We start from the raw sequence: 13,722 nt of genomic DNA, 5'->3' as shown, positions 1-13,722 counted from the left end.
AGAATCCATGTGACAAAAGGCAGCAGCAGCAGGAACCTTTCTAAGGCTTGCTCACCAAATTAACCCTTTCTAAGACAGATTCAAGTGGGTAGCTGTATGGGTCTGAAGCAACAGAACGAAGTGTAAGACCAGGGGCACCTTTAAAACCCACCAAGTTTCATTGTATCTGAGGAAGTGGGTGTGCCCACGAAAGCTCATACCTTGAATCAAACATTGTTGGTCATTAAAGTACTGTTGGACTCAGACATGACTCCCTTTCTAAGACAGTAATGCTAGAAAAAGCTGAAGGCAGCAAGAAGAGAGGAAGACCCAATACGAGGTAGAGTGACTCAAAGGAAACTGTGGCCTTCAGTTTGCAAGTCCTGAGCAAGGGTGTTAATGATAGGATGTTTTAGAGGTCATTAATTCATAGGGTTGCCATAAGCCAGATTCAGCTTGATAGCACATCACAAACTCACATATGGATGTAGAAATCTCTGCCATTGCTACAGGAATGGAGATAGGGGAGATCTTAAATGATTCCCCAACAAATAACACCATTAACATGTGGTGTCTCCCCCCCCACCTGATTTTGATCTTACATTCTTCTAAAAGTGCTTAGAGCTCCATTTCCCATCTACTGAGATTCATTATTGTTTTCTAAGAAGCTGTTCCCCAAAACTGTCCTTTGATTTCAAAGCTAAGTCTTAATTATCCATCAATGACTTAAGTTCTTCCCTCCCAAGTAATTGCCATCTCTACAGGCTCCTGTCAGGAACCAGGCTGAGCCTAGCCTCCAGAGTCCATGATAAAGGCACATCCAAGATCCAACAGGCGGTTGAAAATCCAAAGAGAGCTTTATTAGACAGAGTCCACAGAACGCTAAAGCAAGCCAAGATCTTCCTAAGCAAGGATCTTGATAATAACAAAGAACAATAGGAAACCCAGGGCAGATATAGAGCCCACCACATAAGGGAGGGGTACATAAGCATTTTGGCAGGAGAGCGGGAGGGCAGCAAAGGTGAGCTGATTCCCAAATGACCAGATGGCCCGGAATCTTATCTAGGTTGTTGCCACACTGTTGAGACTTGAGTTGTCTCCGCAAGGACACTTATAGGGAGATGGATGCATAAGCAACGGAAGGCTCCCACTGGGAATGGAAGGGAGGGTGGGAGCTCGCGGACAGATTTATTAGTTTATGGCCTTGGTTTGGCCAGGCTGGTGAGAAACAGAGAGACTTGCAGAGAAACGAAACTTAGCTGGCATGAATCAGGGTTCATGACAGCTCCCACAACAATCTCTGAGTTCTATCAAAGGCATTTACTTCATATGATCATCTGTGTATCCCCCCTACTCCCATTTACAGTAGTAAAATCGAGTGGCATTACAACCTCATCTCCTCAGTCCTTGCACATCCACTGGCCAGCTAAGATCAGGACTGTGGGGGAATGTGAAGAAAGGGCCTTCAACCATCTGTTTGAAGGGTTTCAGACAGGTGGCCCTTGGGCTGTTTGAGGACCCCTGTGCCCCAGGGAGCAACCACCAATTGCCTTGGAGCTGTCCCTGGTACTGAAGCCCCTTCCTCCTACAGGGTGCTATCAACAACGTGGCGTCCTCAAAACTTTGCAACTGCTTTGCTATGGCCAAGCATCTCCTGTCCCTGGTGGCAGCCCAAGACTTTTTATTTATTTTATTTTAATATTTGTATTGATAGGCCGTTCCTATGGAGTCATTCGTTTCGGGGCAGCTTACAACAATGCGTACAATAAAGCCATTCAATATGTCCAATACATTTAAAAGACAATAAAAGCTATCAGAACTATCGGTCCATTGGTTTAAACCAGAGTCACCATTGGGTCATCTCCTAGAGTGAGGAAAATAAGAGGAGAACCCAAAGTCGCCAGGGGGAGGTCTTCTGGAGAACCACAAAACCGCACCAAACAACTATTTTTTAAAATGAAAAACAGGCCACAGCATTTATTGATTAGAATCCAAAGAAAATTGGTGAGGTATGTGGGCAGATCCCGGAAACTGAGAGACCCACCTATTACTCAATAAATGTCCCACAGTCCGCCTGCTGGGGAAAGTCCAGGAGTGACAAATATGAGTTTTTTCACAAAGGGCGGTAGCCTTTAAATCAGGGGTAGTCAAACTGCAGCCCTCCAGATGTCCATGGACTACAATTCCCAGGAGCCCCTGCCAGCGTATGCCCTGGGTGGGCATACTGCATGGTGGCTCAACCCCACAGGCCCACCTCTCCCAATAAGATCCACCCAGATGTGCGAAACCATCAGCTCTGATAATTAAACATACCCAACAATCTTGCCAGAGTCCCCAGATGACCAGTTTAAATAGCCCTCTGCAGCCTCTATGGCAGGCCTGTAGAGCCCACCCTCAAACCTTCCTGCGCTTGGTTGGGCCAGCCCCTGGAGGACACAAGGTTGGCCAACCCAGTTCTCTGAGGCTACTGCCTTTTTGTGCTATTTTTCCAAAGCAGGGAAGCTTCCCCACCCCCCCCCACCCCCCAGTCCACACCTGCAATTTGTCCATTTCAAAGGTAAGTCTTGACCGTGTTTATCTTTCTTCCAGCAGGCTCTCTCAAAGTTGAGTTCAGTGCTTTACGCGCCTGCCACCCAGAATACTTTAAAAACACGCCAGAATAAAAAATGGATTTTAAAAAACATCTCACAATGGTTCATCAGATAAGACTTTCTAATGAACTCCACACAGACATAGGGAAAACACTTTCTAATTAACTAGTTAATAAGACATGAGAAAAGCACTTCTTAGTTCCAGAACATCCCCTGGGAGACTCCCAGATAACACAGGACTGTGATACGCAAAGCTAATACCATGGCCACTCATCTCCGGAATCTCACAGCAACCAGTTAAGGCAGTGGTCCCCAACCTTTCTGAGGCTGGGGGCCGGCAGGGCATCAGGCCGCGCCCACGCATCGGGCCGCGCCCACGCATTGCGGCCCTGATTCCCTCTCCCCGCCCTCCCGCAGTAAGAAGCTTCCCGGGCCGCAAGTTTGCGGCCTGGGAAGTTTTTTACTGCGGGGGGGCGGGGAGAGGGAGCCGCAGCCCGGCGCCATGGCCTTCGCAGCCCGGCACCGGGCCGCAGCCCGCAGGTTGGGGACCACTGAGTTAAGGAATTAAATTTTTAATACTATCGTGACTTTGATCCCCCCCCCCCGCAACGACACATCAGTTTGAGAGACTGGTGAATCACTGTGGGACAGGCTAGCCTTGACACTGCTCCTGTAAAGTGCTCCTCTTTAGGCCTGAACTGAGTGGGAAGAAACGAAGCCTGTGAGGGAGAGTTTCCGTTAAAGTTCCCCTCAGAATTACATGTCATTGTTCTCACAATGGAGTGTACCTTCGTCAAAGATTGCATCTCTAGGCCTCTCAGAGGCAGAGCCAGCAGAAGGGCTGATGAAAGGACGGGTGCTTTTCCCACAGCAAAAAACGCAACTTAAATATTTGTTTCATCCACTCACCCGCCTGTGTGAAGATAGAGGAAGGGGCTGGAAACGGTGCTGTTTACAATCTGGGGAGGAGCCCTGGGCCTCACGGGCTCACTTGCGGATTGAAAAACCACCACCTTGGGTCCATTCTTGACAAGGAAACGACATTCTGAGGAAACTCGTTGCTGTCAGTCTTTCCTGCAGCCATAAAATAGTTAGTCACACTTACTCTAGAACTGCGAAAAATGTCCTGAGGCAGCCTGAGAATCAGAATCACACAGAGACCACAATCCAGCCCCCCCCCTTTTCGGGGACTTAAAAATTACACATTCCTAACAGGGGCTCCCTAGGGAGCCTCTTGTGGCGCAGAGTGGTAAGGCAGCCATCTGAAAGCTTTGCCCATGAGGCTGGGAGTTCAATCCCGGCATCCGGCTCAAAGTTGACTCAGCCTTCCATCCTTCCGAAGTCGGTAAAATGAGTACCCAGCTTGCTGGGGGGTAAACGGTAATGACTGGGGAAGGCACTGGCAAACCACCCCGTATTGAGTCTGCCATGAAAACGCTAGAAGGCATCACCCCAAGGGTCAGACATGACCCGGTGCTTGCACAGGGGATACCTTTACCTTTACCTTTAACAGGGGCTCATCCACTGGCCTTCTAAAAACTTCCAACAAAGTAGACTCCACTACCTTCCTAAGCAACATATTCTAACTATGAACAGCCCTCACCATCAGAAAATGCTTTCTAATATTTAAGTGGAACCTCCTTTCTCGTCATTTGAACCCATTGCTCCTAGTTCTTGCCTCAAAAGCTGAAGTAAATAAGTTGCCCCCTTCTTTATTTGTTATTGCTATTGCTATTGTTATTTCCTGCTACTCCCAAAGCCGGCTCATGGCGGGTTACAGATGTCCGATTAAAAAACCTATTAAAACCCCCATGAAAAGGATACAAAACCCAAGACATAAATCACAATAAAATAAAAGATAACATGGCAAAATATTACCCCACCCAACACTTCCGCTAGAGGGTGGAGGAAGGAGGGTTAAGATGACTCAAGTTGTTGCTTGACATCAGAGGGGGGCCCACTCGATCTTCCTCACCGACCGTGGCCTCAACCATAGACCTGGCATTTTCCAACACGTCTACCTTTTACGTAGTTAAACACAGCTACCCTGTCACTTCGGGAGCTTAGATGGGCTCAGGGGAGAGGAAGGCCTGGAGGATCATTGTCCATGGGGTTCCGATGGATTGGACATGACTTCGCAACTAACAACAACAACATCCTGTCACTTCCTGCCCTTCTCTTCCCCAAGCTACACATACCCAGCTCTCCCCCAGGTCCACATGGCATACTACACAGAGGCAAATCCAGGTCTGACAAAACAGTCCAAATTCATTAGACCAACATGGAAAGAGCTAAAGGAAAAGACATTTCAGGACAAAGTTTTAATCAAATACAAAAAGCTGGAAGATACATACAGGGCCTGGGACTAGAGAAACCAACCAATCAAGCTAAGTAATAAATTCTGATTTTGGAAACTGGTCTACAACTGTACAAGTAGGTTTCATTTGAGTTTCGTTATTTTGCCAGAGATTTGGGGAAACCATTTCCGAGAGCTATATGTGACTCTGGACATTTCTGAAGCGTGTCAGGGAAAGTCTGGATTCTTTCCCCTTACAGTCTCCTGTCCAACTTACCAAAATTAAAAACTGGATAGGAACACTGTGGTCTGGAAAGACAGCAGGTTTTGATTTAATTTCCCCAGATTTAATTAAAAGAAATGTGGAATGGTAGGCTCCGGTATTGGCCAATCTATTCACAATAATAGATAAAATGGAAAGAATTCCTAGGGGCTGGGAGATGGCAGTCATCGTGCCCATGCAGAAAAAAGGAAGTCTGAAAGACCCAGACAATTACAGACCGATAAGTCCATTAAGTATAATAAGCAAAAAGTTAATATGTGAGCTGGCCCTTATAGCCGGGATAATATGCTTGCCGGGGTGAGGGAGGGAAATTCCAGCCATCTCAAGGAGGAAGGAAAGGGCCTGACTGATGCCTGCCTGTTCACAGTCGTCTTCATGTTATGAGTGGCAGCTTTCATGAGGAAGACGAAGGAGGAGGGTTGGTGTTTTGTACCCAGCTTTTTCCAACCCAAAGGAGTCTCAGAGTTCCTTACAATCAGCTTCCCTTCCTTTCCCCACCACAGACACCCTCTGAGGTAGATGAGGCTGGGAGAGCTCTGAGAGGACTGGGACTGGCCCAAGGTCCCCCAATAGGCCTCATGTGTCTTAAAGTGGCTAATAACCACCTTCTTCTCCCCACAACAGACACCCTGTGAGGGAGGTGAGGCTGAGAGAGCCCTGATATTACTGAAGAAGAAGAGTTGGTTCTTATATGTCACTTTTCTCTACCTGAAAGAGTCTCAAAGCGGCTTACAGTCACCTTCCCTTTCCTCTCCCCACAACAGACACCCTGTGAGGGAGGTGAGGCTGAGAGAGCCCTGATATTACTGAAGATGAAGAATTGGTTCTTATATGTCATTTTTCTCTACCTGAAAGAGTCTCAAAGCGGCTTACAGTCACCTTCCCTTCCTCTCCCCACAACAGACACCCTGTGAGGGAGGTGAGGCTGAGAGAGCCCTGATATTACTGAAGAAGAAGAATTGGTTCTTATATGTCACTTTTCTCTACCTGAAAGAGTCTCAAAGCGGCTTACAGTCACCTTCCCTTCCTCTCCCCACAACAGACACCCTGTGAGGGAGGTGAGGCTGAGAGAGCCCTGATATCACTGAAGAAGAAGAAGAAGAGTTGGTTCTTATATGCTACTTTTCTCTACCCGAAGGATGCTCAAAGTGGCTTACAGTTGCCTTCCTTTTCCTCTCCCCACAACAGACACCCTGTGAGGGAAGTGAGACTGAGAGAGCCCTGATATTACTGAAGAAGAATTGGTTCTTATATGTCACTTTTCTCTACCTGAAAGAGTCTCAAAGCGGCTTACAGTCGCCTTCCCTTTCCTCTCCCCACAACAGACACCCTGTGAGGGAGGTGAGGCTGAGTGAGCTTTGAGAGGACTGGGACTGGTCCAAGGTCACCCAGCAGATTTCATGAGTCTTAAAACTAATATTCACGTCCCCTTCCTCTCCCCACAACAGACACCCTGTGAGGGATTTTTATTCTTGCTACTCCTGGAACCAGGCTTGTGGCAGGTTACAAATACACCATAATCAAAAAACCCAGTAAAACCCCATTAAAATATCAAAAACAGGACATAAATATTACAAGAAGCAAGAAACATGGCAGTGTAAATCATTATTCACCCCCCCCCATAAACACAGTAGAGGAAGTGGTAAGAGTTAGCTGGCCCTGACTTATTGCTGCTTAGCATGGGGGGGGGGGGCAATCTGATCTTCCTCTCAACCCCAGCCTCAATCATAAACCTTGGGGAAGAGCTCCATTTTGCAAGCCCTACAAAAAGAGGACTGTGAGGTGGCCATTGACATCACTAGACATTACTGGTGCCCACTTCCCCTGTGGCTCTCCAGGCCATACTAGACCTCAAGCATCCACTTTCAATTTTTCCCTACTGGACCCTCGTAAAGCTGGTCACCTCCATAGGACATGTATGGGTGATCTCGCTGACAGTAACATGTCACTTCCGGGGGACATGGCAGGCAGGTGTGGCCAGCTGACATCACTTCTGGGGTTGCTTGAAGCCCAAAAAATATTTCAGGGGTTTCCTCCATGGTCAGAAGGTTGAGAAAGGCTGCTCCAGATTATCTCTCTGAGTAGCTTTACTTAGATAATAAAAGGTATGGGAAACAAGACGCAGCCTTGCAAACCCTGGTAGGTCAGAGATCAAGGAGCAGAGCAGTGTCCTCCAGCACCACACTCTTCAATGCAGGACTGCAGCCACCCCAAAACTGCCCCGATCCTGATAGTATTGAAAGCTTCTAAGAGGTTGAAGAGAATTAACAGGGTTGCATTCCCCCTGGCCGTCTGCTAGGACATTGCCATCCACCAGGGCACCCAAGGCCACTGTGGTCCCATAACCAGGGTTGAAAACCAGATTGGAATGAATCCAACTGGATCCATTTGACCCTCATTGGACTTGCATGAGAAAAAGCACACAAGAAATATTGCCAATTGCAATGGTGCTATTAGGATATGCAAAAAGTAACCCAATGAACAGGCTCAAATTGCTCACAACAGCCAAACTGCTGGAGAGTCAGCTTGGTGTAGTGGTTAAGAGCGGCAACTTCTAATCTGGATGGCCAGGTTTGATTACCCATCTTTCATATGATGTCAGTTGGGTGACCTTGGGCTAGTCACTGTCCTGTTAGTGCCGTTCTCACAGAGCAGTTTTCTCAGAGCTCTGTAACCCTTACATACCTCACAGGGTATCTGTAGTGGGGAAAGGAAGGGGAGTGACTGTAAGCCGCTTTGGAACTCATCCGGGGAGTGAGGACCAGGGTACAAAAAAAACAGCTCCTTTTCTCCTTTTAGAGGAAAAATTGGCTCCCCGCTCCCAACCAGCAAGCAGAATGTGAGCCAAACTAGTAGGTGTTTCACCACTCTTATTTCCTTCTTTACACTATTATGCACTGGTCACATTGAGTGGAAATTGTCTCCTATTTAAGCTGAAGCTCTCATCCTGCATGCTCATTTGGTTTTGGATGAATACAGCAGCATTGCTCTCCTTTGCATCTGGTCACCCTACATGAGGGAGGGAGAGAAGGAGGAAGGAAAAGAGAAAAAGAAAAAAAAGAGAAAAAGGAAGGAAGGAAGGAAGGAAGGAAGGAAGGAAGGAAGGAAGGAAGGAAGGAAGGAAAAGAGAAAAAGGGAAGGGAAGGGAAGGGAAGGGAAGGGAAGGGAAGGGAAGGGAAGGGAAGGGAAGGGAAGGGAAGGGAAGGGAAGGGAAAAAAGCAGCCTGATGCTTGGGGGTAACAAGAGAAGAAGCAAGGCAGAGAAAGGAAGGAAGTGGTTCAGAAGCTAAAGCAAGAGAAACCACGGGGAAAAGATCAACCAAAACATCTGTGACCAAACACGGGCCCCATTCAAACCCCATGTGACCGATTACTCCTTCAGAGATCAGCATTATTCCTCAGGTTATTATGAGCTATAAAAATTTAATCATCGTAATACAAGGGCTGCTTGAAATTTTAATCTTCAGCATGCTGTAGGGTAAAACTTCAAAACCCGGGTCTAAATCTTCTCCTCCCACCACCTTCTCCGGTCACCAAAATGGCTCTCTGGTGGCCAGCCCAAAGACCCTGCCGCACCCCTCCCCCCCCCCAGCAACCCCCAAACCCAAACCAGCTTCCCTGGCCGTGGCTTTGGCAAGGAATTTTGTTTTAAATTTATTTCAGTTTATTTATTTTTACGGTTGCTTGGGGACGAAGCGATGCTTTGGAGTATGTTGTTTCCATGGTTACCTTTGTGGTGGCCTGAGCTGCGGTAATTGAACTCTCGGGGTTCACCGTTGAGCAGACGCCGCTCGCCTCTGTATATTTCCCACCCCTGGTCTCGACTGGGTATTCGCAACGACAAACCAGTATGTATTCCCTCTCTTCCCTCTGCTCACTTGGGAGGGGAAGCCCACTTCCTGCCCAATCCCTGAAGCAATTCACTGGGGTGGGTGGGGGTCAACGAACAGGCAGGGCAGAAAGTGGATTTTTCGCTTCCCCAAAGGGAGGACGGATCTCCAGATCTACACTCTAGGGCTAGTGAGCAACAGAAGTTCTACGAGCTCTGCACATCCCTTGGAGCTTTATCCAAAATCTACAGCAGTGGCCTGCTGAAAGAAACCCACAATCTCTGGAGCAACCCTATAAATTTCGGCCTGGGTTACATTTTGGGAACTCCGGGGAATGGTAGAGGACAGGAAGGCCTGGAGGATCATTGTCCATGGGGTCACGATGGGTCGGACACGACTTCGCACCTAACAACAACAACATTTTGGGAAGTGGTGTCAGCTTTGGATTGGGAAATACCTGGAGATTTTGGGGGATGGAGATGAGGAGTCTGGGGTTGGGGAGAAACTCCAATAATGCCATAGAGTCCACCTTGAGAGCCAGTTTGGTGTAGTGGTTAGGAATGCGGACATAATCTGGCGAGTTGGGTTTGATTCCACACTCCCTCACATGCAGCCAGGTGGGTGACCTTGGGCAAGCCACAGCACTGATAAAACTGTTCTGACCAAGCAGTGAGATCAGGGCTCTCTCAGCCTCACCTCCTTCACAGGGCGTCTGTTGTGGGGAGAGGATAAGGAAGGCATCTGTAAGCCGTTTAGAGACTCCTTCTGATAGAGAAAAGCAGCATATAAGGACCAGCTCTTCTTCTTCTTCCAAAGCAGCTATTTTCTCCAGGTGAAAGGATCCCGGCTTGCCTGGAGGTGGGACCTGGGGATCCCCAGGAACTATAGTTCATCTCCAGGCAACAAAGATCAGTCCCCCTGGAGTGAAAGGCTGCTTTGGAGAGTGGGCCCCATCACATTATACCCCACCCCAAATCCCACCCACTCCTGGATCCACCCCCAAAGTCTCCAGGTCTTTCCCAACCCAGACTGGCAACCCTATTTGAGCCGGATGTCATTTGCAGCCAGTCATTCCGCCCAAGCCATGAAGAAACTCCGTATCTAAATCTGCTTAATCCAGCAAAGCCTGGCTCGGGGTTGCTTTATCAGATGCCAGGCTAGAGAGGATTAAACTCAGGGCTGCTCTTGAATGAACTCAAGGCCAAAGAGCGGGAAAGCAGCAATGCCCTTGTCAGAGTGGCTTTTGTATCTCCTAAGAGCAATCACAGAGTGTGCAAAACCTCTCTTTCCAACCCAGAGGCAACGGGATCTGTGTTCTAGCAGGTGCGTGACACTTTTTAAGAAGGAGAATTATTCGGTATAGAACCAATTAATTGCCTGGGGATATAGTGAGCACTGAGGAATAATCTCACAAGGCCTGATCATAAGATGTGGAAACAATGCCCGCGTGGTTAAGAGCGGTGGTCTTAAATCTGGAGAATCAAGTTTGATTCCCCACTCCTCCTTCACACCAAGCCAGCAGGGTGACCTTGGGCCAGGCTGTACTTCTCTGGGAACCATTCTTACAGAGCAGTTCTGTCAAAGCTCTCTCAGCCCCACCTCCCTCACAGGGTGTCTGTTATGGGGAGAGGAAAGGAAAGATGCATGTAAGTCTCTTTAGGACTTCTTTGGGCAATGAAAAGCGGGGGATTAAAAAAAAACATTTCTTCTCTGCTAGGAACTATTCCAAAGCTCTTTGACTCTGTCGCTTCAATGACTAGCATCTTACACAAGCAAACACATACACACACACACATTCCCCTGTACCCATTGGAACCCATGCACATACGCCGACAAGGAATCACACACACGTATGTTCAGACACGCACACACTCACACAGACACAAGACCAGAGAGCGACACGACCAGCACGAAGGGTGACCTGAGTGGATCCGAATGAGATGCACCTTTTGGCTTAGCAAAGCCAGAGGGTTTCTATCTTTTTTTTAAGAGGAGGGGGTCATGCTGGGGTGTGATGGGGGGGGGGTGATTGGGGCATGGTAGAGGCATGATGGGATTTTCTATGGGTGAACAGTTGGGAAATGGGCTGGCTGGGTCTGGAGAACCATCTGGGTCCTGCGCTCTATAGGTCTAGCTGTTGTCTCATGTCTCAATAGGTCTACCTGTTGTGGGGGGAGCGGATTTCCCCTGGCAGATCGGCTTGGAGTGAGTCAGAGGTGAAAGAGAAGGAAATTGCCTAGAAGCCTCTAGGAAAACTTGACTCTGCCGGCCACTCAATCAGCAATACAATGCGGGGTGGGTGGGAAGGAAGGCAAGACATGTCTCAGACTGCAGCTGACGCTGAACCTGTGGCTTGGAACAAGATAGGAGAGAAGACGGAGTCTGGCCCAATTGGGTCTTGGCAGACTATGAACACAGTGTCTGGCTTTGCATAAGACCAGACGGTTGAGGGGCACCACTGGTTATTGGGTTAAATCATGTCGAAATCCTTTCTAAAGACGTTTGTGAATTTGTCCGTGCTGCCATAACATCTGCAAGGCTAAGTTACGCTCAGAAGTGGAGCATAACCCCCAAAAAGGAAGACTGACCAGAGAAATTCATAAGATGTATTCGTCTATGTCAATCTTTCTCAACCTTTTTACCATTGAGAAACCCTGAAATGGTGCAACCGTGCAGAATATGGTTGGGAAGCATAGCTGTGAATGAGCCCATCCATTGTCCCTTCCCTTCCCATCCCCTCCAGGCCTCTCACTGGACATTTTGGGATGGGTGGGTAGGTTGACATGGCCATATATGTTCATATCACCAATAGATGTTTAACAAATTTCAAAATTATATTAAAAATTAATTCACTCTCACCCATTTGGCAAACTCTTCCAGGGCCATCAAGAAACCCCAGGGTTTCAAGAACCCTTGGCTGACAAAACCTGGTCTATGTAAACTAACCTGTCTACTGCATGGACAAATGTCTGATAAATTTGGAAAAGCGGCATGCTTTCTTGTTTCGAACAAGGAATTAATTCCCAGCTTGTATAACTGAGGTCTTACGATAGCTTTGTCATTTGAATTTCAGAACAGTCGCCTGTATTATTTATTTATTTATTTAGTTTTATTTATTTAGATTTATATACCGCCCTCCCCGAAGGCTTAGTTTTAGTTCTATATTTTTATATCAATTTTTTTTTTAATTAAAAACTGCAGAGGGCTATAATCTTAATGAAATTAATTTCAGGTGGATAGCCAGGTCAGTTTGCGGTAAAAGAATAAGATGGACGTCTAGTAGGATGCTGGAGACCAACAAGATTCCCAGGAGTTTGCAAGACTCAAAGCTCCCCTGGTCAGATTAAAGGGCTGCTGGACTCAGACCTCAAATGAGGCAGCATTTGTCTAGTTTTTATATTTTTATATAGCACGGCCTTTCATCTCTTGCTTTCATCAGCAGCAATTATTCTTAGGAGGCCATAATATCCTCCCTTCCGGCTTTGTTTTCTGGTCAGCGGCAAAGAGACGCCCAGAGAACAGGACAGCGGAGGGTGATGAAGCTGACCTTCAAGCAGCGAGCCACATCTGCCGGCCACTACTTCGAAACAAGCTGGATTTCAAATCGGCACACGGGGAGACGATGTTCGGAAGACTTTGAAATGAACGTTTTTTTTTTTGCAAAAAGACAGAGAGGCACCAAACAAGATGCAGACCGTTAAAGCCTCAAATTGCAATAATGCTAAAGCTAAATTAGAGTAACAGGTGGTGGTGGGGGGATATTTTACTTAAAAGCAATGAAAGGAGAGTGCCCACAACAGCGGGGGGGGGGGGGATGCTCATTAAACTATATAGCAGGCATTTATGCAGTGAAAAATCTAAGCAAAGGGCAAAAGCTCTTTTGTTCTTCCCCGGGAGATGGATGGTTAGGAAAACAGGATTGATGGCTGGTTGCGGCCAGAGAAATGGTTTCTGCTGAGCGCAAATGGAAAACAGAAACAAGAAGCTAAAAAGAGAGAAATTAGCCCCAGTTTGTCAACAAAATGTATAAGACACAGTGGTGAAAAACAAACAAGGCTGTCTGTGTTCACCCAAGAGTTCCATAAATTCTACAGTTAGCAAAGCCAGATTTCCTGTGAACTGGATAAATTGTGCATCCTTGGCAGATACTTGGACTTACACGAGTTACCCAGAAGGTACAATCATCCTTATCCATTGTTCCTCTTATATATTTGTGAAACAGGCCTGGGGGTGGAGACAGTCCTCCCTGTCCGAGATGGAATAGGGCCAATCAGGGTGCTTCGCTGGCCGCACCCTGATTGGCCCTCCCTCTCCACCTCCCATCCTCCCTCCTTGCCCGCTCGCAGGGGGGGGACATTCCCTTCCCTGTTACCTGCAAGGCGCTCTCGCCGCCCCAGAGAAATGGCCACGGCAACAGTGGGGAGGGGGAGGAAAGGTTCCCCTCCCTAGAGCCCGGCAAGCACTCTCGCCACCTCGCAGAGGCAGCCAGAGCGCTTGGCGGGTCCCAGGGAAGCCGCTGTGGTGCTGGCGGCCCACAGGGGCCTGGGGGGGGGGCCTTTCAAAGCCCGTTCTCAGCAGAACAATGAAATAGCTAAAATGGTGTAATACAGCGAGACCCTACTACACAGTGCAAAACAACGCATTTCCTGCATTTTGTTTTCTTCCACAAACCATCTCTTCCACAAAGCCAAGGCCAATCCTTTATTAAGTCTACCCCATTGGAGCAGAGGGGCTTCAGAAGACC

General features: G+C 47.8%; 1 long non-coding RNA gene across 1 annotated transcript; it reads left to right on the top strand.

The window, feature by feature from the left end:
* The first annotated feature begins 8,887 nt into the window (after nucleotides 1-8,887).
* On the top strand, nucleotides 8,888-12,353 carry LOC143836732 (uncharacterized). Its single transcript, XR_013230692.1, has 2 exons — nucleotides 8,888-8,996; nucleotides 12,211-12,353. It is a non-coding gene; the product is annotated as an uncharacterized LOC143836732 (long non-coding RNA).
* The last annotated feature ends 1,369 nt before the right edge of the window (nucleotides 12,354-13,722 follow it).

The sequence above is a fragment of the Paroedura picta genome, chromosome 4 (genome assembly GCF_049243985.1).
Source record: "Paroedura picta isolate Pp20150507F chromosome 4, Ppicta_v3.0, whole genome shotgun sequence".
Classification (NCBI taxonomy): Eukaryota; Metazoa; Chordata; class Lepidosauria; order Squamata; family Gekkonidae; genus Paroedura; species Paroedura picta.
This window is presented reverse-complemented; position numbering and strand designations above follow the sequence as displayed.